Consider the following 17963-nt stretch of genomic DNA (forward strand, 5'->3'; position numbering starts at 1 on the left):
GCCAGCTGAGCCCGCCGCTCCACATTGATGGCAAGTTAGGGCGACGCGACCTCTCACTGCTTCCGCCGTTGAAGTGGCGCGCCGACCGAGGGCACCGCCCACTGCACGCCCGAGATTTCAGACTCCACATAGTGAGACAAAAGGTGGGGCCATTATTAATGATATAGTATTATACTAAAGGGATTAACTATTGTAAGCAGGCTCTGTATTAGGTTGGTTCTAGATGATGTGTCAACTTCATATAGCCGGATGTTGGCTATACTATTAACCATGCTCTAAGTGTGGTGTGAGTCGGAAAATTTATTAAGTCATTAATTAATAATTAACGGACGCCTTAATTACTCAGCCGTTTCTGATTCTTTTGGATAGTGGGGCTATTATTGACTTGGACGTGGGGTTTAGGCCAAAGGCCTACTATTATACTACTTGGTCTTACTCGCACGACCGACCTGACAGGCTCTACCCTAGCCGCCGCTGTATCATATGGTTTCGCACCATTCCAGATCTTAGCGCCGCCACGCAATTGTTCTCCATCCCTCCTTCCGGCTTGCACCGCGAGAAGGGATAGCTGTCCTTCGAACCCCGCATTTCGTGATCCTGTACGGGAGAGGGGCGATCAGGTTTTTGGGGAGCGCACTCCTGTGAGTACTGCCAACGACGACTTCCTCAACGACAGCCTTCTTCCCGACCTCGATAACCTCTTCATCAACGAGATGAGTGACAACATCAACCACAGCGCTTCTGCTCCCGCTGTACAGTATGTGATTCTGTCCTCCTGGTTTAGTCCGCATCATTACTTTGATCTTTGCAATTGTCATCATGATCTATTTACTATTGATTCGGATTACATCTCATAGTACATTGCTCATATATTCAGCAATCCAATCCAAAAAACTGATTATAGGCAATTTACTCCGAGTGGTTTTGCTGCGCTTTTGAAGCCGCCTACTTTTAAGGGGGTGCAATATAAAAGGTGGCGCAGAAGAGCAGTATATTGGTTTTAGATCATGTACTGCTATGACGCCACTAAGGGTAAGCCTGAGGGCGATCTTAATCCTAGATAGCAGGAAGCTTTTGAGAACATGGATACCCTCTTCAAAGCCGCCCTGCTGAGTGTTCTTGACGATTCCATTGTGGATTCATATATGTCGTTTGACAGCGGCAAAGACATGTGGGCTGTGCTCGAGGCCACGTTTGGGGCCTCGGATACTGGCAACGAGTTGTACGTCATGGAGCAATTCTGTAACTACAAGATGACTGATGAGCGCTCTCTTGTTCAGCAGACTCATGAGATACAGTCACTCGCTAAGGAACTTGAGTACTTCAAGTGTGTGTTGCCGGACAAATTTGTTGCTGGGACCATCATTGCCAAGCTTCCACCTTCGCGGAACGATTTTGCTACTTCTCTGAAAAACAAGAGACATGAGTTTTCCGTTTCGGATCTCATTAGCACTCTTCATTTTGAAGAGAAGGCGAGAGCAAAAGACACACGTGCTTGGGTCGCTGAGGGAGCTTCTGGTGCCCACATGGTACACGAGAAGAACTTCCAGCCCAACCAGCTCCAAAACACCAAGAACAAATCTTAGGGTAAAGGCAAGTTTGATGCAAAGAACAAGCCTTCACATTCTACCAACTTCAAGAAGAATTCTCATAACGGGAAGGGATACTGTCAGTGTCAAAACCAGCGGATCTCGGGTAGGGGGTCCCGAACTGTGCGTCTAGGATCGATGGTAACAGGAGACGGGGGACACAATGTTTACCCAGGTTCGGGCCCTCTCTATGGAGGTAATACCCTACTTCCTGCTTGATTGATCTTGATGAATATGAGTGTTACAAGAGTTGATCTACCACGAGATTGTAATGGCTAAACCCTAGAAGTCTAGCTTGTATGACTATGGTAATGAGTATCCTGGTCCGGACTAAGCCCTCCGGTTTATATAGACACCAGAGGGATCTAGGGTTACACAAGGTCGGTTACCAAGAAAGGAATCTTCATATTTGGTTGCCAAGCTTGCCTTCCACGCCAAGGAGGGTCCCATCTGGACTCATTGAGAGTCTTCAGTCTTCATATCTTCACAGCCCATCGGTCCGGCCCATGGCTAACAGGCCAAACGCCCGAGGACCTCTTAGTCCAGGACTCCCTCAGTAGCCTCTGAACCAGGCTTCAATGACGAGGTGTCCGGCGCGCAAATTGTCTTCGACATTGCAAGGCGGGTTCTCCTTTCCGAACTCCAAGATAGTCTCCGGACGAGAGATATGTTCGGATCTGCAACATAAATACCACACACACAGCCGCAGAGAGTATACTATTCCACGAGTCCAATCTGCTGACAACTTTTTTGTAATGCGACATTACATCCACCCGGTCATTATTTCGAACCGTTTTCGCCTGCCGTTCCGCGTTTCGAGATGCGGTTTCCATTGGCACGTCTTGTCAAAGCAGAGATCGTGTCCCCTTATTGCGGGATTCTCATCAATACGGGCGTGGGTAACACAACCGTGCCGTTTGTACAGTCCTTGGGAATAGGCGAATTTTAGGGCGAGTGGGGAGGTGTTCGATATTCACTGCCTTTATAAGGGGATAAGGATTCCCTTTCTTCACCCACGGCTTCTCTCTTTCTGCCCTTCCATTCTCGAGCTCCAGTGCCCAAGTTCTTGCCCTTTCCTCCCCAAGAAAGCATTCCACCATGTCCAGATCTGGAGGGCAGGGCAAATGGATGGCCTCCTCCATCAAGGAGAAGGACATCGCCAAGCTTCGGGAGGCCGGGTATCTGGCGAAAGAGATCACCCACCGGCTTCTAGCCAAGGGGCAAGTCGTCCCCACACCGAAGCCCAACAAGAGGGTGGTGTTCCTCCCTCATTTCGTCCGCAGGTTAGGGTTTCCACTCCACCCTTTCGTCCGCGGGCTGATGTTCTACTAGGGGCTAGACTTTCATGATCTAGCCCCGAACTCCTTCCTCAACATCTCGCCATTCATCGTCATGTGCGAGGCTTTCCTCCGCATCCAGCCCCACTTCAGGCTGTGGCTCAAGATCTTCAACGTGAAGCCGAAGGTGGTGGATGGCCAACATGCGGAGTGCTGAGGAGCAATGGTGAGCAAGATGCCCAATGTCACATGGCCCAAAGGTACGTTTGTGGAGACCGTCAAGGAGTGGCAGAAACTGTGGTTCTATATCACAGAGCCTCGTGACGCCACCTGGGCCGTGGCCCCAGACTTCAAGTCCGGAGCTCCAATGCGGCTCACCTCCTAGCTAAAGAAGGGCCTAGACTGGTCTTCGTCGGACGAACTGACAGCGCTGCAAACGCGGATCAAGAGAATGGTGGGTAAAAACATCAAGCTCATCAATGTGATCCAGGTGATGCTCGTTCACCGGATCCTTCCATGCCAGAGCCGAACATGCCCTTTGTGGGAATTTGATTCGGAGAAGCACCAGACTTTGGAAAGGCTCTTCGGAACCACTCATGAAGATGTCTGGAAGTTGCTCTTCATGGGCACCGAGACGCCTCCGGCCATAGACTCAGACCACGGGCACGATCTCGCCCATCCTGCCAGTGCGGTAAGTAATTTATGTCTCAAGGTGCATCCTCCTCTTAGTTACTCAAGGAAGATATCTAAAAACTTTTACTGTTCGCGTTTCAAGCGTGGACAGAGAAAGCGGAGCGGATTCGATGTCCGGCTCCGCTGCCCGAAGAACCAGTCATCCCGCTCCTAGAGAAGATGCTGGTTACAGTGCCTTACAAGGCGCCGGAGAAGAAGGCCAAGAAGAAGGCAAAGGGGGTCCAAAGTGGCCCCCGCCGTAAGGGAGCTTCGGACATGTCGTCCGAAGACCAAACTCACTCCTCGGCCACCGAAGTCGACGACGTGGAGGAGGAAGAAAGCAACTCCCCCCCCCGGAGGGGGGAAGGAAGAAGAGGGAAGCCTCCATTTGGAGGTGGAGGCGCCCAAGAGGGGAAAAGGCCCCCTCGCGGATAACTCCGCGTGGGACGTCGACAGCAGTCCGGAGCGGCCTCCCAGGACCAAGCCCCTGGCCGCATCGTATGTACTAAAAACTTGTGTATTAATATGTTAGATCGTGCTATTATAGTCCGGCCCACGACTGCCTCTAGCGATCCTCATCAGGGGGTTCGTTGGATTCGAAGGCGATGGCCAGCGAGTCACCACCGACCGCTCACTCTCCCACGGCCTGAGGTGGCAACGAGGTGATGTCCCAAAGGACCTTCCCAAGCCGGGGAGAGGTTCAGGAGGCCGCCATGGCGGCGCCAGAGGATGACTCCTCGGCCGCCGGACACATGGGGGAGAAAGCCCCCATGGAGACTGGCAATGGGGGCCATGGCCAATTCGGCCCCCCAGCCGAATACCATTCCGGGGACCTATACGGCTCCGGAGTCAAGCGAGCAGCCTTCCCTAAAAGGAGGAGGTGTGCCTGTCTCGCCGGTGACCTCTGTCCAACCAGAGGCACCGGATAATCTGCTGGAAGCGCTACGAGGCGCTTCCATTGTGGATGAGCACCGTATCCTTATGGGTACGGTGATTGAGAAGGTCCAGTCCGTCAAGAGCGGACTGACCGAAACCTGCAGCAATCTGCTGACCGGCTTTGAGGTAAGCGACGCAAAAGAGAAAGTCCCAATATAGACAGTAGCCCCTGAGACACTGTCCGGTGTTCGGAAAGAAAAAGCCGGACAGAGGATCAATACCCTGTACGAGAATAACTAGATATGTCTTATGTGACTGAGCAGGCGTTGCTGCTGGTCGCGACCTCACGCGCTGCCGAAGTCTCCGGACTGAAGCAGAAACTGGAGCAGGCCGAGGACGAGCTCGGCCAAGAGAGGAAGCAGCTGGAAGACCAGCAAGGTATGTAATAACTTGCTATATATTCGGAAAGAATAAATGAGTTTTATTGACCGTAGTGTCATGATATATGTAGGAATTACGACCGAGGTCGAGGCCTTTAAGAAGGCGCTGGCCGAAGCCGAGGAAAAAGCTGTCAAGGAGCGGGCCGCTTGTAAGAAGCTGAAGGCCCGGGTCAACGAGGTCTAGCAAGAGCTCCAGGATGCTGTTAAAAAATGCGAGACCTTCGAGGGTGATATTTCGGCTCGAGACACCGAACTCGCTAGGGCTCGCCAAATCACAGAAGAGGCCCAGGTTGAAGCCCAGGGCGCCCTCTAGGAGATCCAGGAGGCCGAGAAGATTGCAGCGGGTAAGGCGTTTAGTCTGCAAAGCAAGTATGTGAAGAAGAAGTATTTCTTACTAACCCGGATTCGGAGTTCTCTAGGGGCATTTGCGGATCTGCCGCGCAGTGCGTCCGACGCTGCAGAGTTCTCCCGGGCCGAAGAAGGGAGTTCAACGAAGAAGCTGTTCTGGTCACAGTACCTTGCACCAGAATATCCAGTGCCCTTTAGCGATCAGCTGAAACAGCTGGTCGAGCTGCATAGGATGGCCGAACTGGCCATGAAGGATTTGATAATCCGGCTATGGCCTGCCGAAGCTATACCCAGTAGCTACTTCGGCCTCGTGAAGCGGCTGGTGAATGCATGTCCTCGGCTGGACGTTGTCAAGCGGTCGGCCTGCATCGAGGGTGCGCGCCTGGCCTTTGCCCAGGTCAAGGTCTGGTGGGTGAAGATGGACGTCGTTAAGAGTGTGACCGAGGGGCCGCCTGAGGGCAAAGAGCATCGCAAGCCCGAACTGTATTTTGATAGTGTCCTGGAGGCATCCCGCATTGTGGCGAACCAATGTGTTAAGGATATTGTTTTTGAATGAATACATTCGTATGATCCATGTGTTGTATGATAAAACAAAGCCGTTATGTAACATAATGCTTGTATTTAAAATTTTGTTTTACCTCCTGCGCGGCCGTTTTTTATTAAATCTGAGAGTTGGCTAGTCGTCGGCTTCAGCCCCCATGTAGGAAGTACAGGGGTGTTCGGTTGGCGCCAAAAGACACTTGATCCAAATATTTTTGGTCTGTTAAGGAGGTGTTAGCACTGTCAACCAGGCAAGCGTACTATACAGCTTTACCACCCTCACTTAGCTATAGGAGTTTGACAGATAAAAATTTAGGCGCAGCCCCTAGTGTTTGTAAGTCCAAACTTGGGATGCTGTAAACACCTGATCGGGGAAAATCGATCCTTCAAGAAATGCGGCAAAAACCTCTAACGATTTGTAAGCTCTCGAACAGCTGACCGGCTCACGCCGCATCATGACAGTCAGTTTTCGGCTTTCTCTACTGAGGTGCTCAACCAGATGAACCAGGGCACAATCGCAGTAGTTCTCCCTTTACTACCCTAGCCGATATAGCGGAATCTAAGGTAGTAAGCACAGGAGCCGGGCAACCCAACTATTGACCAAAGACATGATTCGGAGTCGATGCATATAATGCTAAAGATCGGGGTGCCGAACTATACTGTAAAAGTGTTTGGACTTTATTGCCATATTATGGGGCATAATGAAGCCCCTGGCGAATGAAAGCATACTAGGGTGTACGAGTGCAATTGACAAAAATATCAAGAAAAAAGAAAAGGAAAGGGACAGTAAGCCAATGTCGCAAATATTGGGACTGCAAACTAGTTTCCATAAGAGCATAATTAATACGTCAAAGAGTATTTGTGCAAGTAGTGCAATAAGCAATAGGGCTATTTAACATGCCACATCCAAGGCAAAGCTGCGTGCGGGTACCGAAAACAGGTAGAGTGATCGTCGAGGGGGGCCGCCTAAAGCTTCCCTTATGTGTCCGAGCTACTTGCCGCCTTGGTGTATTTTATCCTTCGAAAGGGCAGGTGATCCGGCCTTCAGGGAGGTCCTGTGGGAAAGAAACCTGAAAAGGAGAAAAGGGGGAAAAGTGAACGCATGTGTGTAGCCGGGGTCGGTCGAGCCGTACTGTGGACCACGAGCTAGTTATGCCTCCTTCGATGCCCATGGAATTTTGAGTGCGTAGTTATGTACGCGCGGTACTAATGCCGCCACCTGATCGGGACCGGGACGGAGGCTGAATTGCTAATCGAGCTCTTGACGAGCCGAGCTGTCATGCTGCAGAATAGTCCGGACCCTTTTGACAGTGTCTGGGAGCTTGGCCGCCGAATTGAGGTTCTGATTGAAAAGGCCGCCCTGTACTTTTACTGCTAAGGCAGCGGTATGCTCTTCGGTACGAAGGGAGCGTTCAATATTTCCATTGACTGTTATGACGCCGTGTGGTCCGGGCATTTTGAGCTTGAGATACGCGTAGTGAGGTACCGTGTTGAATCGAGCAAATGCGGTTCGTCCAAGCAGTGCGTGATAGCCGCTACGAAAGGGGATGATATCGAAGATTAACTCCTCACTTTGGAAGTTGTCCGGAGATCCGAAGACAACCTCTATTGTGATTGAGCCTGTACAGCGGGCCTCTACACCTGCTATGACCCCTTTGAAGGTAGTCTTTGTGGGTTTGATCCGGGATGGGTTTATGCCCATCTTTCGCACTGTATCCTGATAGAGCAGATTAAGGCTGCTGCCACCATCCATGAGGACTCGCGTCAGGTGGAATCCATCAATGATTGGGTCAAGGACTAGTGCGGCTGATCCGCCATGCCGGATACTGGTCGGATGATCCCGTCGATCAAAAGTGATCGGGCACGACGACCATGGATTGAATTTTGGGGTGACTGGCTCTATCGCATAGACGTGCCGGAGTGCGCGCTTGCGCTCCCTCTTGGGGATGTGTGTAGCATATATCATGTTCACCGTTTTGACCTGAGCTTCTGTCCCCCTGTGTTCGGTGGCCGGGTATCCTCATCATCGTCCTCGCTTTGCGACCCCTTCTCCTTGTTCTCGGCATTTAACTTGCAGGCCTGTTTAAAGACCCAACTATCTTTGTTGGTGTGGTTGGCTGGTTTTTGAGGGGTGCCATGTATCTGGCACGGACGATCAAGTATGCGGTCCAGACTAGATGAGCCCGAATTGTTGTTATTGTACAGCTTCTTCCGCTGACCGGACTTGGAGCCACTGAATCCGGCGTTGACCGTCGTGTCATCGGTATGGTTGCCATTGATTCGACGCTTGTGTCTGTTGTGTCGGGGCTTGTCGTTGTTATCCTTGGCTTCAGAGGCGCGGGTTCGCTTGCATTATTATGGCAACGGGCTAGCCAACTATCTTTGCCCGCGCAAAAGCGGGTCATAAGTGCCGTAAGGGCCGCCATGGACTTCGGCTTTTCCTACTCGAGATGTCGGGCGAGCCATTCGTCGCGGATGCTATGCTTAAAGGCCCCTAGGGCTTCGGCGTCCGGACAATCGACGATCTGGTTCTTTTTATTTAGGAACCTAGTCCAGAAATTCCGGGCTGATTCTCCAGGCTGTTGGGCTATATGACTTAAATCATCTGCATCCGGTGGCCGGACGTATGTTCCTTGGAAGTTGTCCAAGAAGGCTTCTTCCAAGTCTTCCCAGCTGCCGATGGAGTTTTCTGGCAGACTGTTCAACCAGTACCGAGCTGGTCCTTTGAGTTTCAGTGGGAGATATTTCATGGCGTGGAGATCGTCGCCACGAGCCATATGAATATGGAGGAGGAAATCCTCTATCCAGGCCGCAGGGTCTGTCGTCCCATCATATGATTTGATGTTTACGGGTTTAAACCCTTCTGGAAATTCATGATCCATTACTTCATCGATGAAGCAAAGAGGTTGTGCGGCGCCTCTATATCAGGGCCACATCGCGACGTAGCTCCGATGGAGTCCGTCTGCGGAGTTCGGCCCGGGTGTGACTGGGCTTATTACTTCCAAATAGGTGGTCGTCGTCACGTATCGGGGCACGCCCTCGTGATGCGTAGATCGATCTGGTATGTCCTGCATTATTGTCCAGTTTTTGCTGTAGGTCATAGGTATGTCCCCGAGCTGTTTGATCTCTACCCTTACGGTGAGGTGGAGCAGGCTGGTGTTCGGCTTGACTTGCCGCTTTGTCCCGACCCCGGGGTGGTCGGTCAGCCGCGTTGCGCTATGATGGTATGGGTTCCAACGCCTCATCATCAAACTGAGGTAGCAATTTACGCTGCAGGTAGCTTTTGGCTGGGCGCTTAAGGCCGTATTCCTCGGCTGCCAGGACATCAGTTCATTTATCATTCAGCAGGTCTTGGTCAGGTTGAAGGTGCTGCTGCTTCTTTTTCAGGCTCCTTGCAGTGGCTATTAGCTGGCGCTTAAAGCGCTCCTGCTCGAGGGGCTCCTCAGGCACGATAAAGTCCTCGTTGCCGAGGCTCGCCTCCTCCTCTGAGAGCGGATGATAACTACCATCCTCCGAGTCTTCATTTATGGCCTGTTCGTCAGGGCTGACTTGCCCATCCTCTTGATTGTCCTGTTCGGCAGTTTGTTCATCATGGTCTTCTACGTCTTCGGCACCGTCCGGAGTGTTGTCGTCTCCTGTGCCGGTGTTGCTGTCCTTGCTGCGGCGTGGTTTAGACCGGCGCCGCTGATGCCGGCGCTTTGGTTGTGTCTTAGGGGGGCTATCCTCCACTAGGTTTTCCTTGTCGTCGCCGCTATTATCTTTCGGCGTATCCACCATGTATACGCTATATGAGGAAGTGGTCGTCCATCGTCCGGTGAACGGCGGGTTTTGGGCCTCCTCTTCTCCAGCATCGTCGTTCATACCATCGATGTCTTCGGAGTCATAGTCAAGCGCGTTAGTTAAGTCATCGATAGTGGCTATGAAGTGGGTGGTGGGTGGGAAGCGAAATTCTCCACCATCAGCCTCCAGTTCGAACCGGACATAATTCAGCTGTGAGTCTCCCGCCAAGGATGGGTTCTTTAATGAGTGTAGCACATCGCCGAAAGGCGAGTGTCGGAAGATGTCTGCAGAGCTAAACTTGAAGATCGATAACCGATCAAGCTCGGCGTTCGCGGACGCACATGGTTTGGAACCTATAGCCGGAAACGAGTCCGGAGTTCCGGTGACACAGACATCACATGAGGCTAAGTCTATGTGCGGCTCCAATGCCGCGGAATCTGTGGCCTCCGTGGCGGCGTTGAGCTTCCCGTCGTCGGATGGCGCGATTTGCTCCGGATCTAAGGCCAGAGTAGTTGCAGGAGCTATCTCTTGGACGTGGTCTGATGACAGATTTAAGTCATGTTCATTGAGGTGACAGGGAGCGGCTGCCGCGGTCTCGAAGCCGTCAAAGATCAAGTCTCCCCGGATGTCCGCGACGTAATTCAAGCTCCCGAATCTGACCTGATGGCCAGGGGCGTAGCTCTCGATCTGCTCCAGACGGCCAAGCAAGTTGGCCCGCAGTGCGAAGCCGCCGAATACGAAGATCTGCCAGGGGAGGAAGACTTCCCCCTGGACAGCATCGTTGTAGATGTTTGAAGGGCCATCAAACCTCTTAGCGACGGCACAGTGGAACTCTCAATGAAAGCACCAATGTCGGTCTAAAAACCTGCAGATCTCGGGTAGGGGGTCCTGAACTGTGCGTCTAGGATCGATGGTAACAGGAGACGGGGGACACAATGTTTACCCAGGTTCGGGACCTCTCTATGGAGGTAATACCCTACTTCCTGCTTGATTGATCTTGATGAATATGAGTGTTACAAGAGTTGATCTACCACGAGATCATAGTGGCTAAACCCTACAAGTCTAGCTTGTATGACTATGGTAATGTGTATCCTCATCCGGACTAAGCCCTCCGGTTTATATAGACACCGGAGGGATCTAGGGTTACACAAGTCCGGTTACAGAGAAAGGAATCTTCATATTTTGTCGCCAAGCTTGCCTTCCACGCCAAGGAGAGTCCCATCCAGACACGTTGAGAGTCTTCGGTCTTCATATCTTCACAGCCCATCAGTCCGGCCCATGGCTAACAGGCCGGACGCCCGAGGACCCCTTAGTCCAGCACTCCCTCAGATACAAACCTCAATTTTGGTAGCACCGCACAAAACTTATATGGCTGCATCTACCTGCTGTCAGCTAACCTCATGGTGCTCCAGGTATTCCTACATTCGTAACTAGGTACAATCACCACCGCAAGATGAAATAAGCTTATTCGTATGTTGACTTGCTGATTGCAGTGCGGAACGATCCTGTCATGTGTGGAGTAGCATCCGAAGGTGGAAATCAACCATGGACTTATGAAATTATATATAATCTTCCTCAGGTAGGTCAGTATCCCCTTCGTCCAGATGATCATGTTTTGTCATGCCGAGCTATTGATATGTTCTACTGTTTTGCAACACCGTTTAAGTATAGCTATTGTTTTCCTATCTTTTCAGATTCAGGACAATGAAGATGATTTCAGGGGAACTGCACAATATGGACTCATGTTGAGTCATCTCTATTGCCTCGTGTATTTGCTGCAAATGTGTCAGCATCAAGTGCAAGATGAGGCAGCTAGCTAGCTGTGGAGCTGCCAACATGCTCAAAGTGCTCGCAACATTGAGAAGAAACAAGCATGCCCAGGGAATTAAGGAAATTAATCCGTGCGCAGGGAGGCCCTTTGCTCAGAGAAGCATCGACCGATTTTCTTTATTTCCAAACCTTCTCACAGCTTTGTATTGGTTATAGTGTGGTGAATCATTGAGATGCATAAACATGCTGAACTTTTGTTCTTCTGAATGTTAGTATGCATACTGTATCTTCTGAAGCTTAGTTTAATGTAAATGTTGACTAGCCTGTGAACCTTCACAATCTAGTAAGTATATTGTAGGCCTGTTATTTGACACCTCACTTTGCCGCGCTACGCGACCAGTGTGAATGTCTGCATCCAGTACCGCATCCTCTAATTTGGTGGATGCCAAGTTGAAAAAGGTTACCGATGAGTAGCCATAAGCTGGAGGTGTCTCTTTTTTTTCTTTCGAATGGGCAATAAGCTAGAGAGTGTCTCGGGCTGCCTCTAGCACAATGCCCTCCAGTACGAAACACGGCCAGCCTACTGGGCCGATACAAAAGCCTATTCATCTTAAAGCCCATTTGTTTTTTTTTGCAAGGAGAAGCCCATATTTCTTCAAGAGGGGGCGATCCCAGGAAAACCCTCCTTCCTCCTCGCTTCCACTCACGCTTCCGTCTCACCCCAATTCCCCCCGCTCCCCATCTTCATCACTCTTCTAAAAAAACCCGCTCACCTTCTTCCTCACTCGTACAGAAAACGCCTGCTCCTCTTCTTCCACTCCTACAGAAAACCCCAGCCCTCCTTCTTCCCCACTCGCGCTGCCACTAGGCTTGTCTCTGGCTACTCTGCTCAAACCCATGAGCTCGGCGCGACGCCCACAAGGAAAATGGAGTCGGCTGGCCCCAGCACCAAGAAGATGAGGCTCCCGCCAGCGGCGACGCCGGTTATAGATCCCGCACCCGGCATCGCGGGGAGAAGCGGCGAGCCCCCCCACACGGATCTGAGGAACCGGTATAATCTCCGGTGGACCGCATCAGCGATCTCCCGGACGTCATCCTTGAGGAGATCATCTCGCTTCTCCCCACCAAGGATTGCTACCGCACACAAGTCCTCTCAACCCGGTCGCGCCCTCTATGGCGCACCGCGCCCCTCAATCTCGACTGTCGTCAGATATCTGTCCTTCCTGAATTTGATCTCCTTAGAGCCATCATCTCCTCTCACCAGCAGGGCCCCGTTCAACGCCTCTGCATCCCGACACGCTACATGCTGTCCATACCCTGCATGATGGACGCTTGGCTGACTTTCCCCTGAATTCGGAAAACTCCAGCAGTTTGAGTTCTACCATTACCACGAAATTTTCATACCACAAACATACCAAGAATTCGTGCCCACACCACCGTTGTCCATCTCGCAGTTTTCCTCCTCTCTCCACACCTCCACCTTCGCCCGGTGCCATCTACCAGACAATCTAGTACAAATGCTTCGACTCCCACTCCTAAAATTTTTTTCGCTTGTGGTGGTTTATCTATCAGAGGCCTCACTGCACAGCATTACCCACTCCAGTTGCCTTGCCCTAGAGCGCTTGCTGATTGTTTCGGGAATAGAAATCCCTATCAGTTGTCTCCAAATAAAGTCGCCTCACCTTAAAAGCATTGGAATTTGTTTTGAAGGACAGCAGCTCATCATTGAAGATGCCCCTTCACTTGAATGGTTGCTCCTTGATAATTCTTATAAACCTTCGCAAGTAACTGTCGTCTGTGCGCCCAAACTGGAGACCTTGGGTGTAATTCGTGATCCGTTTAATGATCACAAGAAGTTGGTTTTTGGCTCCTCACTTTTTTAGGTACCGTGTATTATCATCTACACATTTGTAATCATAAGCTGCATTTATCATTTGTGTGCAAAAGCTTTATATCATCTTGGAGTACACTTTGGGTACTAATATTTCTCAGTTCTCATGACATTCGTTTGAGGACAATAACGATGGAAGGATATGCATCCAACCAGGCAAACAGAAACTTTGTCACATTCTTCCTGTTGAATGCGGGATTACTATTGTCCCTGAGACTTAAGTTTTACCGCAAGAGATTTCTCACGGACGGACACGTTGAAGAGAAAAAAAAGAAGTTTTAGGTGGACAAATCGGCTTCTAAACGTGCTCGGCTTCTATTTACAGCAGGATGTAGTCATCGTGCAATAAATTTTTATGCATAGGATCTTATGTTATATGCTCAATGAAGAGTTCGTCCATGGAGAGCCTATCAATGCTGCTGGATTTTTTCAAGATCTTATATATCAGAATGTATAGTTATGATCTGAACATAATTATTGGCTTGCTGCGATGCTTTCGGTCTCTGGAGAATTTATATATGGAGGTGATGATTTCATGCACATTGAAAGACTGTATATATTATACTAGAATTAACCGTTCAGCTGTTGCTCTTTTGACATACTCTTTTTTCAGACCTTAACTGTTTACAAATCTTCATGTCTACTTAGGTACTGCAAGCACATGGAAAAAAACATATAACCAATCGGTGGCGTAATAAGCACCAGGATTTTCTTGATTTTATGGATCAGACCGATCCATTTGTTTGTGACTGCGAAAAAGAGTGGTTGGGTTAGATGTTACTGCCATGTTCAATCTGGGTTTTGTCTAAAAATTTGATGAACAATTAATCCTTGGGCTTTTTGTACCGTTCGTAAGCTTGAGTTGCATGTTGTTGCCCTCGTACTCCCCTCCACTTGCCACTACACTGCCGCAGCTTCCACGGCTGCTGTTCCTTCCCGTCCGAGGCCTCGCCATCGTTCTCCGCCTTGGTTCGCTCGCTGTGCCCGCCTCCGTCTGGCGTTGTCAACATGGTCAACAACCAAGAGGAATCAGGAGATGACTGTACGTGGAGAGGCTGACAATAGGGACCCACCAGGGTCATCGCATTATGCAAGCAGGTGCCTCGTTATTACAAGCCAAAAAAATACTTCCTCCTAATTCCTCACTGCTAGAAAATCACTTAAATGTCTTAAAAGGTCAAATGACCCCTGAAATTTTCCAAAATTTGACATGACAGTTGTATTAGTACTACAAAATTTCTCGTTCATTTAAAAAACCATCCGTTGCCACTTTACTCCAAATTCGTCTTTCACAGCTAATAAAAAATCTGTACAACATCACACAAAGTTGTTTTCTAGGAACCGTTTGCGATGAAAATATCTGGGTCTATTTAAGTCTCCCTCCTTAAGCTTCGCTGGCTCGTCTGCTCCAGTGTCGGCAACCCCCGAATCCACGAATCCCAATCCCCATTCCCGTACCCCCTTCTTACAAAGATGACGCCGTGGAAACGCTTCGTGAAGGCCCGTACGATGGCCGCGTCCACCCCGAGCACCGCCGCCTGCGTCGAGAGCGCGACCGCCTACACCGAGAGTGCCGCTGCATCCGCATTGAGCGCGGCTGCTTCCGCCGAGAGGGAATCTGCTTCAGCCAACAGGGCAGTCGCGGCAGCTGAGATGGCTGCAGCTGCTGCTGCGACGGCGGCTGCAAACGCCGAGAGCGCTCGAGCTGCCGTCCGTGCCACCGATGTCGCCCTGGCCCGGGTCGAGGTCATCGACGCCAAGATCGAGGATGCACACGCCAAGATACACTACTAGGGAAAACCTTATACACAGAACATTAGCAGTAGCACGTGTTAAAAAAGCACGCTGGTGCTAAGTAGCAGTAGCGCGCTGGTGTAAACGGTGCTACAGATACAGTTGTAGCAGTAGCGCGCCTGAAGATAAAAGCGCTACTACTAAAATTCCCACGGCTTAGCCGGTAGGCTACACATAGCAGTAGCGATCTACGTAGAACCGCGCTACCGCTACTTGCTTTGTAGCAGCGCGTTTATGCCGAAAGGCGCTACTGCTAAAGGAAATAAAATTAAATGAAAAGCAAATAGAAAAGTAAATGAAAATGAAAGAAATAGAAAAAGGTGAAAGGAAAAAATAAAATGTAAAGAAAAATAAATGAAAAAGGGAAAAGGAGAAAGGAATAGCAGTAGCGCGTATCGAGGAACGCGCTGTAGCTAGCTTAGCAGTAGCGCACTTCCTGGAACGCGCTACGGCTACTTCTGACTTAACCGCGCGGTTCGTTCTTCCCCACGGCCACTTCCCCCAAATCCAACTCCTCTGTTGTCGCCGCCGCGGCCGCCCGTCGGCCGCCGTGCGCTCTCCCGTCGCTCTTCGCACACCCTCAATGCCGCCCCGACCCCGGATTTGACACCGCCCCCGACCTCAACATCGCCCCTGACCTCGACGTCGCCCCGACCCCGACCTCGACGCCGCCCTCCGCCGCGCGCCCGAGCTCCGACCCCGACATCGACGCCGTCTGCCCCTCCCTCGCCGCAGGCACCCGAGGTGAGCATGCCTGCTCCTCCCCCTCCCCTAGCTCTGCCTAGGGTCCTTCAAATTTTAGTTGCATCAAATTAGTTAGGGTTCATCTATGGGTGGAAACGAATCGGATGCGGATGTTATCGGATTCAGATGCGGCTCGGATGTTTTCTTAGATGATGTTTTCTTAGATGATGAATAAACACTATTGTAATGCATAATAAAACGAGTAAAATTTGACCACTTATTTCACTTTTAAGTTGGATAATTGGAATATCCGCTACCACTTTCCACCCCTAGGTTCATCAAATTAGATGGTAATTAGGGCAGTAGTTCCTAGGTACTAATTAGTTAGTAAGAACTAGGTACTAATTAGGTACTAGTTTTTTTATTTATAGTAAGTTTATTTTTAGTAAGAACTAGTTGAATTAATAGAACTAGTTGAACATGTCACATTTGTTGTTATTTTTTTAGTTAAAGCAATTTTTCCCGCATCGACGTCGACGATGCCTATCCCGCATCCTCATCGTCGACTCGGCGGAGGACACCTGCTTGACCAGATGGGCCATGTCCGGGACTGGGCTCCGCCGAGCTGGTACTAGGAGGCGCTACCTACCGGGGGTGCAGCTTGGTGAGGAGCCAGCCCATCGTTGACCCGAACCTTCTTTGGTGGCGGTCGTGTGGGCCAGTGACGGTGCAGAGGCTTGAGGACCCCGCGGAGGTGGTACGTCACCGTGTCAGCGAGGAGGACGCGCACGTCCGTCGCTACTTGTTTGCGTTGGAGCACAGGTTCTCCAATACCTGGCAGGTTCTCTAGGGATCTCACTGGAGCTATGATCCTGTGATGGTTTCTTCTCTTTGGGTGTCCACCGCCCGCGCCAATACCCGTCGTGCGCTAGGGTTTTAGTTGTATTAGTGATGTTATATGTATGATACTATTCGGGATGCATTAGTGATAATATTTGACGATGTACGGACGCATGAGATGATTTACTTTTGCTTATTGAATGCATGCTAATTTGAATACTTATTTATTTTACGATTTGGTTTTGCTTATTGAATGCTCATGTCAATATGAGTCCTATAAGATATTTTGAAATGTATATCATGTGTTGCTCAAATAGGATATGTGCTTGCCCAAGTGGCCGGTCATGTTTGCAGGTTACACCTCCGAGTGGCCTATGTTTTGCCGGAGTGTTGATTAATTTCCGTTCCGGCAAATTTCAGGCGCTCGATATGTCCTATTTTAGCAAAGGTCATGCCGGGTTTTTCCGTGAATTTTGGCATGACTTGTGCCAGAATATGTAGGAAATATCGAGTGCCCCGGATTTGTGTGTTGAGTATCCTGGTAGTTGTCTTTGATCGATTTTCAATTAATGTTTCAACTATGAACATAGGATATGTCTGACGACGAAAAGGATTTCGGTATTTGCAAATACTGTGAAGACGAGCGTGGCCTGTGCGACAGAATCTTCCTAGATGATGATAGGTCCTGTCTACCAAGCGCTGGACGAGAACTTCGAAGTGGATACAGTAAGTCACAACGAAAACTCTTTTTTCGTAATTAAGCATGGCATCTGCTTCAACTTATAATTTAATTTTTTTACTATTCTACTAGCGTATCCCCTGCCATGCAAGAGTTTTTGTCTTGGATAAGATAGGTTTCAGTCGTATGAAAACTACTATGGAGGTAAAGAGAGTTTACTTGAAGACCGAGCATGGTTATATTTTCCATGCAAAATTATACAACGCAGACACCTACACCTATTTTGGATGCAAAACTTGGCAAGCACTATGCAAGACTTGTGCATTTGAGCCTGATATGGTTATCACCTTTGATATTCGTCCGGAAGATGATATTGAAGGTAATATTGACATCTGGGTCGATGTGCAGACGCCTCCAGTTATACCATTATGTGAGTTTCTCAACCATATTTATGTCTTTGATATTGTTTATTCAAAAATAGCTGACAACTAATTTCTATTGACAGCTTATTTCCGTTCAAGCAAACATGTCCAGCGCTTGGTAGACAGGACCTACTACTGTCCCGGGGCTGAACTAAACTGCGAGGATATAAGTCATTATGTTTCATGGCTTGAGGATCTTCATACTGTAAGACAAATTATTTTCCTGGACTTAAAAATCTTAGTACACAAAACGTGCGACCAACAGTGTTCGTACTGAACTACGGTCACTTCTATTTAGGAAAGATGGTAAGATTTTTACTATTTGTCCTCAGTGCATCTTTTACATACATTAGTTTTTAAG

This window comes from Triticum aestivum, chromosome 7D (genome assembly GCF_018294505.1).
Source record: "Triticum aestivum cultivar Chinese Spring chromosome 7D, IWGSC CS RefSeq v2.1, whole genome shotgun sequence".
NCBI lineage: Eukaryota > Viridiplantae > Streptophyta > Magnoliopsida > Poales > Poaceae > Triticum > Triticum aestivum.